The sequence below is a fragment of the Peromyscus maniculatus genome, chromosome 5 (genome assembly GCF_049852395.1).
Source record: "Peromyscus maniculatus bairdii isolate BWxNUB_F1_BW_parent chromosome 5, HU_Pman_BW_mat_3.1, whole genome shotgun sequence".
In the NCBI taxonomy this organism is placed as follows: domain Eukaryota; kingdom Metazoa; phylum Chordata; class Mammalia; order Rodentia; family Cricetidae; genus Peromyscus; species Peromyscus maniculatus.
Genome location: NC_134856.1, coordinates 41,649,289 through 41,662,102, shown reverse-complemented (window position 1 = coordinate 41,662,102; position 12,814 = coordinate 41,649,289).

Below are 12,814 nucleotides of genomic sequence, written 5' to 3'. Positions count from 1 at the left end.
GAGTGGAGGACCCACTGGGGCGGACCGCAGACCCTACTAGCCAAGGAGGTGGGAATGGGTGTTTGGTTAAGCAGAAGGCCAACTTCGGAGGTGCCTGTGTCTTGCGTGCCTGGTTCTGAGCATCTCCCTCCCTCGCGCGTTTTGTCTGGGAGAAAAAAAAAAGGAAAGCGGGAAGATTTGCGCCGACCCTCCTCCCGAAGTCTGGGAACGCTGCAGCAGGAAGAACTGCTCATAACGACACTTTAGCCCCCGACACTTGAATGCTAAAGGTTAGACTTACAGTCTTCAGGGAAGGGCTTCCTGCCAACTAGGATAGCGGTGCGCGCTGCCACAGGCCGTGGGCTCCCTCATCCCGGCCCCCTCCAGGTGCGGTCAATATGACAGGCTCCGGGTGGTGTTTGTTTACTCCAGCGACCAGACCGGGAGGTGCTGGCTCTTCCCTGCCCCCAGCTCCAGGGAGCCTCTTCCACCACCCCCACCCCCCACCCCCACCACCCCTCCGCAGTTATTTGCCTGTAGCTGTGCCTACCTCCTTTTGCTCTTGGTATCCCCTGCCTTGTGGGTTCCCAACCAGAAGGCCGACATTCACACCAGGGCTCACCTTTGGGAGAGACCTTGCCCAGCTCTTGCCTTTTTGCTCTGGGTAGTTGATGAACCCTACAGCTTGGCACAGGTGAAAGAAACGTAAGCTAAATTAGATTTAGTGCTTAGCCTTCCAGGGGTCTGCCGGAAGACAGGGCCTGTAAGAGGGTGCCGGGTGGGGCAGTTTTTAGGTGGGAAACTTATTAGTCATGGAGGGTTATCCCAGAGGTCCTAGGACCAGGGGCATCTCTTTTTCCCTCCCTACCCAATAATGCTGGAATTTAAAATGACATTGTGAGTGGCGATTAATAGGGATGGGGCTTAGTTCTCAGGAGCCAAGCAAGTGTCTGTTTCCTTTTCTCCCCCAAATCCTCTACATTTGCTGGGCACCTATGTGAGAGGCTCCCGTTCATCTGCTGTACTGTAGCTGCCTTCATTCCTCCTAGAGGCCCTGGGAAAATGCTCTGGATTCCATCTTTAGACAAGAGAATTATCACACACAGAGAGGCTCACTTAAAGGCCACCCCGCTTTATGGGTTGCTCGACTTGAGCTGCAGACCAGGTTCTTCGGGGCTTTGTACCAGCTGCCTCTTGTCAAAGCCAGAGAAGCGAGGTATAGGAAAGCTAGAGCGACGGCCTGAATGGGGCGAGCAGAGGAAAGGCAAAACAGTCATAGTGTTGTATGGTCTCAGGGCTGAGATTCAAGGCTAGGAGACAGTCGTCCCTGGGCAGCAAGAAGGATGCTCTCTGCAACAGAGGCCACGAGCAACCTGGGATGTCAGCAAGGGTATAGCCCCCTGAAGAGATACCCCAGTGTGCTCCAGACTTGCCAGCCGGACCTGCTCCTGCCAGGGGGAGGGGCGGGGAGTTCCTACTGGGTCTTCTTGTTTTCCTTTGGAAATTGTCTGTCTGAAGCTGGGACAAGTTCCTTACTTCTGTGAGTCATCAGGGCTAACAGGAAGGGATAATCAGATGACCAGCCACTCATGAAAAAATATTAGGAAATCCAGTAAGCTGGGAATCAGTGACAGCAGCAACGCTCAAAAGGGCAAGCAGTCTTTTGGGGCACATGAGAGCCTGGGTTTTGCAGACCCTAGGGTAGAGTGTGTGGTAGCTGCCAGCTACTGCCCCATAGGTACCAACCAGGTCTTAATCACCCTTCTGGATGGTTCCACAGTGTTTGACTACCCAGGCTGGTCTCCCTTCACTGGGATTAGCTGGTTGACTCTGACTAACACCGTACAAGTGTGGGTATATACCACTGGGCAGGACTGGCCTGGCCCATGTGGAGAGCTGCCGAAAGGAAAGGCTTGTTAAGGGAGCGCTTCTGACTAGGCAATCCAATTACATAATGCTGCAAAAATAACTCAGGGCTAGGAGTTGTGTCAGAGTGACATCTGTTGTTACCAGAGGAAGGGATCAAATGTCTATCCTTTAACCCCAGGGCTAAAAGTACATGTGTGTACATCAGTTCATCGCCCCTCACTCATAAGAGGGGCTGACGGGGTGGGTAGAAAAGTGGTATCCACAGACATCGTCTACCCTGTTCCCCTGGTGCAATGAAGGCCCACTTTTGATTCCCTCCTAAGTCTGACTACAAACACACCGGATGCCCCAGTTCATCTTTAAAGCAGTGCTTCCTGCTTTAAACTCCTCAGAGATGGTCGAGGAAAACAAATGGAGAGAGACTAGGAGAGGAAAGCAGAGTTAAATAATAAAATTTCCTAATATTTTTTCATGAGTGGCTGGTCCCTTGTGTCTTGGGAAGGGGTGCGGGGGAGGGGGTTCTCTTCTTGTACCTCTCTGGATAAACCCTGCTGGTCTTTCAGGACCACCAAGTCAGCACCGTTTGTGTAGCACTGTCCCAGCCTACAGTTGCACCCCAGGAACCCTCTCTATCCCACCAGACAGACACGGTGGTCTTACTTCTCACAGGCCCTGGCCAAATTTCCACAAGGAGAGAAAGCAAGGTGTACTGTTCAGATCCAAAATTAGGCAAATTGGGATGACCTAAAAGGTCCTTTCATCAAAGATGCGGAGGCCTTCCTTCCTCAAATCTGAACCCATAGCCACCATTGGAGTCCTGAAGCTTTCTAGATAGAACAACTACCTGCTCTCTTCCCTTAGCTTTTTAGATTGTTTTCTCTTTCCTTTCCTTTCCTTTCCTTTCTTTTCCTTTCCTTTCCTTCTTTCTTTCTTTCCTCTCTCTCTCTCTCTCTCTCTCTCTCTCTCTCTCTCTCTCTCTTTCTTCCTTTGTTTATTTGCTTTTTTTTTTTTTGAAGGTCTCTTTACATTGCCCTGGCTTTCCTGGAACTTGATATATACACTAGGCTGGCCTCGAACTCACAGAGATCCACCTGCCTCTGTGTCCTGAGTGCTGGGTTCAAAGACATGCGACTCCAGTCCTGTCAAGTTTTCAGATGTGTCCTTAGAATTTGAATGTGCCCTAAATTCTTACCATGCCTTGCTAGGGAATCCATTTATATGTATTAAAGATCCATGCTTGCCAAGTCATGTTTTGTTTTAAGAAAGCCCTTTTAACTAAGCAGCTCAGGTTGGTTTAACACCCAGCCTTCCTATCTCAGTCTCCCATGTGCCGGAATTACAGGTGTGTGCCACCATGCCCAGCTGTAACTTGCCTTTTCACCCCATCTATTTGCGTGGTTTCCATCCCTCCCTGTGACGCCGAAGGACACCGAAGTCACACACTGAGCTGCATTACATTCCTGAACATTTTGAGTTCTCGTGTCTGTAATGAGGACATCTGACTTTGATTCTGAACCGCCCCTCCCAATCCATCCTTAATCTAGACCTCTCCGACCCGCCTAGGCAATCCCTGGCACGAGACACAGCATTAAGCTTAGGTTGCTGTTCATCCCAACGCTATTGTTTTTTTGTTTTTGTTTTTGTTTTTTTTCCCCAAGCATCAAACTGTCTCTAAACTCCTTGGGCTAATTGCAAAGAAGCGATTCCTTTCGGTGCTTTGGTCATGTTCCTCGGGCTCTCAGAACACAATCCCACCTCTGCTCAGAAAGGAAAACCCGCTTGTTGAGAGGATGGAGCAGGGAGGAAAGGGTGAAGCCATCACCTCTGCCTCCCCCCGCCCCCCGCCCCCTGCAGGCTGCCTTTATGGAGTCTATTTCCAGTCTGTTTACCTGGCAAGGACCACGTGACCACCCCAGAAGGAAATGCTGACATCATTGTCTCTCTCCCTCACACGTGTGCGGCCTGCCTCACAGCCAGCGTTCCCGTATCCATCCTCCCAGCCAGTGCCTGCTCGCCCCTCCCCCAACGCTCATATATCTCTCCCACTTATTTCTGCCTTTCTCATGCCACGCTTGCCTTTGTTTTCCCTTTTCCTAGGCTGTCTCAGAGAATATCCTGCACACACACACACACACACACACACACACACACACACACACACACACACACACGGGCTTTTTCCTTTTCCTTCTCCATCCAACCTTTCTTCCTCTTTCCGTATCACTCAGATCTCTGGCCATTGAGTGTTCAGTGTATTTTAAAAATGCACTTCCTCTTTTTTCTCTATCTTTGAAATTTCTAAATTAAAGGGGGAAGCAAACAAACCCCCTTAGACGGCCCAGAAAACCTTTCAAGCCAGGGAGGCGGAGCCGGGAGAGCAAAGCGGCTCCATCCAGCCACTCAATTTCCTGCTCCAGTGGCCTTCAAGATTTAGGGGTTGGGGGTTTGGTCCAACATGCCCTTTTTGTTTATTTATGAGTGGCCTTTTCTCTTCCTGCCTGCAGTCCCACGTTTTCACCCTAGCTGCTGGCCACCGGTGTCCTTCCTTCCCCACAACCAGGCTGTGCACCCCAGCAGCTCCGGGCCTTGTGTGGAAGCCCCACGGGCACCTGGACCCTGGACCTTTTTGCCAGTCCTTGGTCAGTGAGGGTGCAAAGAGGTTTCTTAGCAGCCTTCCAGCCAGGAACTCCAGGAGCTGGAAGACCCTGATGGCAGAGAAGAGAGGGCTGCAGTGGTGGATGCGGGTGCCTCCTGCCTGCTCCGAGGCAGGGCTGCGGGGGTCCAGCTGCTCTGGAGAGCCTTCTTGGTGCACATGGGCGCCGTGCCAAAGCATGCAGCGTGGAGGAAATGTTTAATGAAGACGTGGGAACCTTGCTCTGTTTATTTATTCTCTCAAAAAGGTGGGCATAGGGTGTCCCTGGAAATTGCTTTGAAAGCAGACAGCAAGGTAGTGAGGTCCAGCCAAGGAATCAAAGGAAACTCCCTGGCCAAGGTGGCACAACGCAGACCTTCCGCCTTCGCTCCCTCCCACCCTCCTTCCCAGAAGGTCATCTGGGCTGGTCTACCTTTTACTATGGGGCAGGGGAGAGAGGTTGAGAGAGGTGTGGAAAGGTCACACAAGAGAGGGACTATTAAGAAATCATTAGTTAGGTGTGAGCTCATCATCCCTCACACTTGTAAAGGTGGGACTCCCCTGGGAGCACTTTAGTGCACAGATGGGTGTTTTACTGCTGGGTTAGAGAGAAAGTCTCACATCCAGCATTCTGTAGGACGATCCCAGATGAGACCTTGAATGGTGGAACAGTGGTCCTCAATATTTGACTGCGACTCTGATTCCTAAAAGATATTTGCAGTACTATACCTTTTTAAAGGTCCTGGTAGCCAATCGGGAGAGAGTTCAGGTACTGTGAGGTCACCTTTGAGAAACCTGTTTACTCAGGCACAAAGCTGTGAGTGAAGTTTGGTGGAAGAAGTTGAGTCATAGATATATCTCCTACAGGCTCATCAGGACCTAAACCTTCTTTGCCAGAAATCTAGAACTTTCTATAGGCATTACATATTTGGTGTAAGGTCTAACTTTAAATTTCTGAATGTTATAGGCCATACACTTGTCTTTGTACATTGTCTAGCAGACAACCAGCTCTGCTAACGGAATGATTTGAGGGGTTCTGAGCCCAAATAAAAATGGTGTTAGAAGGTCTCAATGTCATCCTCATTCTTCCAATTTCCTACTCTGTGAACCCTCCATTGTGGGTCTGAGACACGTACGTCAGTGGACCCCACAATATCCAATTCACCTCCGTCTTTTCAAGCTAAAGAAGAAAACGGCCATAGCTACCCATAGTGGTGGTGAGGATGAGGAGGGAAAGGATGAAGAGCAGAAGGAGGAAAGGGGGGTAGATTTTTTTTTAAACTAAGGCACCTCTCAACTTGGGAATGATCTGGGGAGCACTGTGCTCAGGCTCACCTCCTCTTGGAAACGACATTCTCAGCCTCACCCTGCTTCTCATATTCAGCTCATGAGGTAGGGGGTGGACTCATTTATATAGCCAGACATGGCCCTTGATCTCCCTACCCTGCACTCTCACAACGTGGAAATGCGATGGCATTTGTGAATAGATTGGCATTCATGTTACCGGCTACTCCACCTGCTTCCCCGAAGACAGACACCATATGGAGTATACATTGTACATGTCTCTGCAAATGCCCACGCTGCTAATTGGTACTCAGGGATGTGGCCATGGTGAAGAGGAGGATAATGATAATGATGATGGCAATGATGACGATGATGATGACCACACTGATTGCAAATAATGATTCCAGTTCTCAGCATAAAGAGATGCTTGGCACAGATGGAAAGGGTGGGTGAGTGAATATAGTGTAGGAATTCCCTGGGCTGCTTGCTTCACTCCAATCTGGTTCTTTCTTATTTCACAAGTGTAGTCATTTTATCGTGATTTATTTAAAAAGATAAATAAAAATGAAAACACATGCTCTTGGAGGTGAACAGAGGGCCCAGGGGGTAAAGGGTTTGCTGTGCGGATAGGAGGATGTGAATTTAGCTTCCCAACACTTACATAAAAAGCCGTACATAGTGGGTGTGCCTGTAACTCCATCACTGAGGATAAAAGAGAGATCAAGCCAGTCAGTCTAGCCAAAATGGTGATCTCCAGGGTCAGTGAGAGTATCTATCTCAATAAATAAGGGGGAACTCAACAGAGGTAGAACTCTGGCTTCCATGTGCACATACATACTTGCACACACACATACATACAACACACACACACACACACACACACACACACACACACACACACACACACACACACACAAATTATCATGTTAAAAAAACAAAAACATAATCTCAACTTTTAGGAATGTGGCCTGGACAGGAACAGCTCGACAGTGACCAAGGCCGACTGGTAATTTCTTTTCATCATAAGTAAAAAATTTTAAACTATGGTTTGTTTACCTACCTTGTGACCTTTTTCTTCCTCCCCTCTTTATTCTCTACCACTCTCCTCCCTCCTCTGTTTTCTCTCTCTCTCTCTCTCTCTCTCTCTCTCTCTCTCTCAAGGTAAATGGCCAGGGTAGAGAGGCAATGTTGGCAACTCAGGCCAAGTGCAGGTTCCAGTTAAAAGCACTTAAAAAGGTCTGCAAGCCAGAGATGGGTGTGTCACCAGTGATCTACCAAATGCAATCAAATAAACCAGCTACAAAACATACAGGAAAGTGGGTCATTGCAAGAAGAACTACTTGAGAAATGTCTTGAATCAATCCTTCCTTCCTTGCTTTCATTTCTTCCTTCCTTCTTTCCTTCCTTCCTTTCTTTCTTGTGTGTGTGGGGGGGGGCAGGGAGGGGGTTTTACACATGCCATAGCTCTGGTCTTGAGGATTGGTGGCAAGCATCTTGACTCACTGAGCCATCTCAAAGCCCTCATTACCCTTTTTTTAAAAAGCAATATAAAAATGAAAACTAAAATGAAACAAAACTGAGAGTGGGAAAATCATCCCAGTGCTACCCTGAGATGTGCGTGCCCTCCAGCACTCAGTGACTTAATCTTCAGAGTGTGTTTTCTCCTTGCAAAGTGGAGATAGCAGTACACCATACCCCACTGGGTTGTTTTAGGATTAAATGAGATGGCACATATAAATTATCTAACACAATGCCAGGCACATGGCAGGTGTTTGATAGCGATTAATAATATCCTGGTTGTCCTGACCTGTTGGCACCACAGGGTTGGAGCATGGAGATCAAATGATTGTGCTAGGGCTGATTTACACAGAGGGACCAAAACAAATATAAGATGTTTTGTGAGGTATTATTTGGCTCTGGGCTGAATCTGATACATTTTGGGAAATGTGGCAATAAGATAAAGATATATTATTAAGGACAACCTTTCTCTCCATATAGGCACCTGGTAGGGCTAATTGTTGCTGTAGAGTTTCTGAAACATGAGGCACACAAGTATCTGTCTAGCAGACATCCTCAGGAAAGATAGTGAGAAGATTAAACAGCTTAAAGTGATGTGATCGGTCTTAAAATATTTGGATTTGCAAGAAAAAAGGACATGAAAATCCAAGGGATAAACATAGAAATAGTATCACCATTGTTGCTACTAGCAGACACCCTCCCAGGACAGAACATTTTATTTTATTTATTTTTAAGTTCTTTTATTAAAGACTTTCATGTAGCCCAGGCTGAACCTGAATTTGTTATATTCAGCCAATAATGGTCTTGAGCTGGGCGGTGGTGGCGCACGCCTTTAATCCCAGCACTCGGGAGGCAGAGCCAGGCGGATCTCTGTGAGTTCGAGGCCAGCCTGGTCTACCAAGTGAGTTCCAGGAAAGGCGCAAAGCTACACAGAGAAACCCTGTCTCGAAAAAACCAAAATAATAATAATAATAATAATAATAATAATGGTCTTGAACCTCGGATCTTCTGTCTGCCTCTGGAGCACTGAGATTACAGATGTGCACCATCACACCTGGCTTATTGCTGGGGATGGAACCCAGGGCTTCCTTTATGCTAGGCCAGAAGTCTGTTCACTGCACCAAATCCCCACCTCTTCCATCCTGAGGTAGACTAGAATTTCTATCAGTGTCTTTCCCTTTTAGAACAACATAGGATGACAGATTCGTTTTTTTTACACAGCTCACTTGCGTTATTTGCTCCTTTTCTTTTTCTTTTTCTCTCTTTGGGTATTAGAGAAACCTGGGAACTCATCCTGTTGGGAAGTTTTAGTGGGGAGTTTTCAACAGGATGCAGAAGCATTAATTACTTTGTCAATATCCACACAATTTCATATTAAAAACACATTCATAACCAATATTTCTGAGCATATCTGAATGATAATGATCAAACCTACAAATGACAAATAAGTCAAATCCATTTGTCAGAATCCATAGGCTCCTTTGCAGGGAGCAACCAATATTTCTTTCTCTTAAAACAGGAGATCAGTGTCTTCTCCAGGCTGTTAGGACTCTTAACAAAAGAAAGAAAAAAAAATAGCATGCTACTGAGTCTGGATCTCTGCACTGGAGTGCAAATACCTCCTGGACATCTAATGCCCATCTCCAAATTTTCAGGATTTATTGACAAAGATGTTGGATGGATGGAGCAGGTTAGAGCACCTTGCTAAATAAAATACAGAATACATCTATCATTCCCCCTCAATCTACTAGAATCTTGTTCCTCTTTCATGGAAGGAAATGAATCAGCTTGACAGGACTTGCCCTGTCTGTCAAGCAATCTAAGTTCCCAACACTGTATTCACTACGGATTATTCTAGAAATGATGATTTAGTGGTATCTTTTTTTCCCAGGTAACATTGCAGATTTAGGACATTACAAACCTCCCTTTTTCTTTTAAAAATAGAGGTGTGAATCCTGCTCTCTTTGTCTTTCCAAATGTCTTTAAAATGAAGTGCCTTTCCCATGGCTTTAACAGATTCTCTCATAATCAATGTTGCCCTGCAAAAACCTACTTGAAAACAAGTAAACAAAACAGATAACAAACAAACAAAGAAAAACCTGAGTGCTTTTAGTGTTGAGTTGAATCTGCAAAAACTAGGAGGAAGCAAATGGCCTAGGCACCTGACCTCCATCCTGACAAGCCCATTTCCAGAGATTGTCCTGTGCTTAGCATCTCTGAAGAGGTTTCGGAAATGAGTGGGTTCAAGGCCAGAGACAGGTACAGTGACTTTTCAGATTGTGTCAGTTTTGTGGATGTCATGGTCAACACCATCGTTTCCCAGAAACATTGCAAACCGAATAGGAAGCAGATGAGAAAAAGATATGAACAACCTCAGCACTTTCCAGTTCTTATCACAAGTTATAGTGGCCCTGGGGGCTACAAACTTCCTGAAATCTCTGGGCTTAATAAAAATTCAACATTCCCAGAATACACACGGCGTGGACACAGCTTCAGAATCATAAAAGCTAAAACTCAGTGAAGACTGCAATTCGAGCCCAAAGGTGGTGCCATCAAAATTAATTTTCGGGTATCTTGGGCTCTTCTGGTTATCGTTAGGGTTTGGGGACTTTCACTTGAAGGGAGACAGATACTTGGTTAGGGGCTCTGGAATAAGTAAGCATGGTAATATATGTCTGTAATTGACGCCATGCGTCAACTGGAAACTGAAACAGGATGATTGGGAGGTTGAGGCCAGTCTGGACTACGTAGTACGTTTTAAGCTAGGCTGGCCTATGTGGTGAACCCCTATCTTAAAAAAAAAAAAAGGAGGAGAGGGAGAAAAAAATAAAGAGGTGGGAGGTAAATTAGTCTGTAAAGTGTGTGCTTGGTGGCATGTATTTGCAATCCCAGCACGAGGGGTTCAAGTAGGTGGATCCCTGGGGATTCCTAGCTAGCCTTCTCTACTTGGCAAGGTCTAGGGCAGTAAGAGACTGTCACACACTTCTTTAAACTTCTGGTGCTCCTGCTTCCCACTCACTAGTGCTGGGATTTCAGGGTGTTACCATGCTTGGTTTATACAGTGCCAGGGCTCTGTGCATACTAGGTAAACATTCCAGCAACTGAGCGACACACCTGACCCCTCTCCTGTCTGTCTGTATTTCTGCTTTGGCATGTGTCTTAGTTGGGCTTATTGTGATTGGGATGAAGCACACGACCAAAAGCAACTTGGGGAGGAAAGGGTTTATTTCACTCACAGTTCCACATAACACATAAAAGCAGTTAGGATAGGAACTTAAACAAGGCAGGAACCTGGAGCCAGCAGCTGATGCACATGTGGATCACAGAGGTGCTGCTTACTGGCTTGCTTCTCATAGTTTACCCAGCCTGCTTTCTTATAGAACCCAGGACTACTAGCCACCCACAATAGGCTGGGCCCTCCTACTTCCATCAGTAGTTAAGAAAATGCTCTACAGCCTGATCTCTGGAGGCATTTTCTCAATTGAGGCACCTTGCTCTCAGAGGACTATAGCCTGTGTGAAGGTGATATAAGGCTAGCCAGCACTGAACACGTGCTCTGTTCTTTTTTTTTTTTTTTTTAAGCATTTATTTATTTATTATGTACACAGAAGAGGTCACCAGATCTCATTACAGATGGTTGTGAGCCACCATATGGGTGCTGGGAATTGAACTCAGGACCTCTGGAAGAGCAGTCGGTGCTCTTAACCTCTGAGCCATCTCTCCAGCCCCCGTTCTGTTCTTTCTTACTAAACCATAGACTGAGGGTGTTGCTCAGCGGCATCTGCCTTGCTTGCACTAAGCCCCGGGTTTGACCTCAACAGCACAAACAACAATTGCTTTGATTCTCCCACCTACTCAGTGTGCTAGCCTTTTATTCATTACCCAACTCTAAAAGACATTTTTTTTTAATTATTGTTAAATTTTTGGTGCTGTCAGATTCTTGTACATGTTGGTTATATGTTCTCCAACTGGGCTACATCTCCAGTCTAATGTTAAGCATGTTCTCCAGCCATCTTGAAGCCCTCCAGTGTGGGTGACAGTTCTGACCATTTAAGAAGGATGGCTACTATTTCGAGCCTAAATTGATTCTCTTGGTCATCTTGTGAGGCCACCCAGAACAAGTTTAATTTCCTGACTCAGATGACTTTTCTCCTATCTTGCCTTCCTTTCTCTGATATTTCTGAGTGAGTAACTGTTACTTCCTTCAACTGTGGGTCACGTGATCAGGCTCTGGGGTCCTTTGCCTTCTTGTTTCCTCTTTGACTTTCAGAGAGTTCAAAGATAAAGTATAAATCCTGAGCTGGGTATGATGGCGAGTGCCTTTAATCCCAGCACTTGGGAGGCAGAGACAGGCAGATCCATGAGTTTGAGGCCAGCCTGATCTACAGTGTGAGTTCCAGGACAGCCAAGACTACACAGAGAAACCCTGTCTCAAAGAACAAAGAAATGAACAAAGATTGAGCATGAATCTTGAGGTTCTCCATGACTACCTTGGGAGAGCTGGATTCTCACATCTTCTGCTGTCCTCCTTACACCCTGTTCAATGCAACTGTGCTCCGCACCCCCATTTTACTAACCTAACCCTCTCAGGGAGCTGCTTATAAGGTGTAAGTTAGGGAGCTTCTTCCACGCAGTGACCTAAGAAACTTTAGTTTGGGCCTATTTGTAGAGAGGTCTCTCACCAGGAAATGACACTGAAGACACTTTGAACTTGGACTTGCAGCCTCCAGAACTAGAAAGAAATATCTGCTGCTCAAGCCACACCACCTCTGATATTTGCAGCAGTTTGTGCTGAGTTATTTAAATACATCCAGAGTCTTCAGCCTTACTTCATTCATACTTGTTGAATCTGAAGCTCTGGAGAAGCACTGTAAATCTACAGATTAGGAAAATACAACAATGGATTCTTTTTTTTTTCAATTATCTATTTATTTAGAGACAGGGTCTCACTATGTAACTCTAGCTGTCCTGGAACTCACCATGTAGAATAGACTGACCTCTTACAGAGATCCTCCTGCCTCTGCCTCCTGAGTGCTGGGATGATGCTACCATGCCCTTCTTGACTCTTTTATTTTCATGGTTCTATGTGTATGGTGTGTGTGTGTGTGTGTGTGTGTGTGTGTGTGTGTGTGTGTGCATGTGGAGGCCAGAGGTCAATGTGAGGTATCCTTTTTAATTATTCTCCACCGTATTTTTTGAGGCCAGGTCTCTCTGAACATGGAACTCACCAATTCCAATAGGCTCAACTGGCTGCAGCCACCCACCCCCGGGATCCTCTTCTTGTTGACTCCCCAATGCTGTGATCACAGATATGTGACACTGGACCTGACTGTTTATATAGGTGCTGGGGGTCCCAACTTGGGTCCTCAAGTTTGTGTGACAAGGACTTTATCAACCAAGCCTTTTCCCCAGCCTCACCAAGTGATTCTTCAGTGCGCCAAGGGTTTGAAAATAGGAATGGTCAAAGACTTCCCCCATACTTGTTGCCAACACTTGCCTTCTCTGCTTGTGTTTATGGAAATAACTTTTATT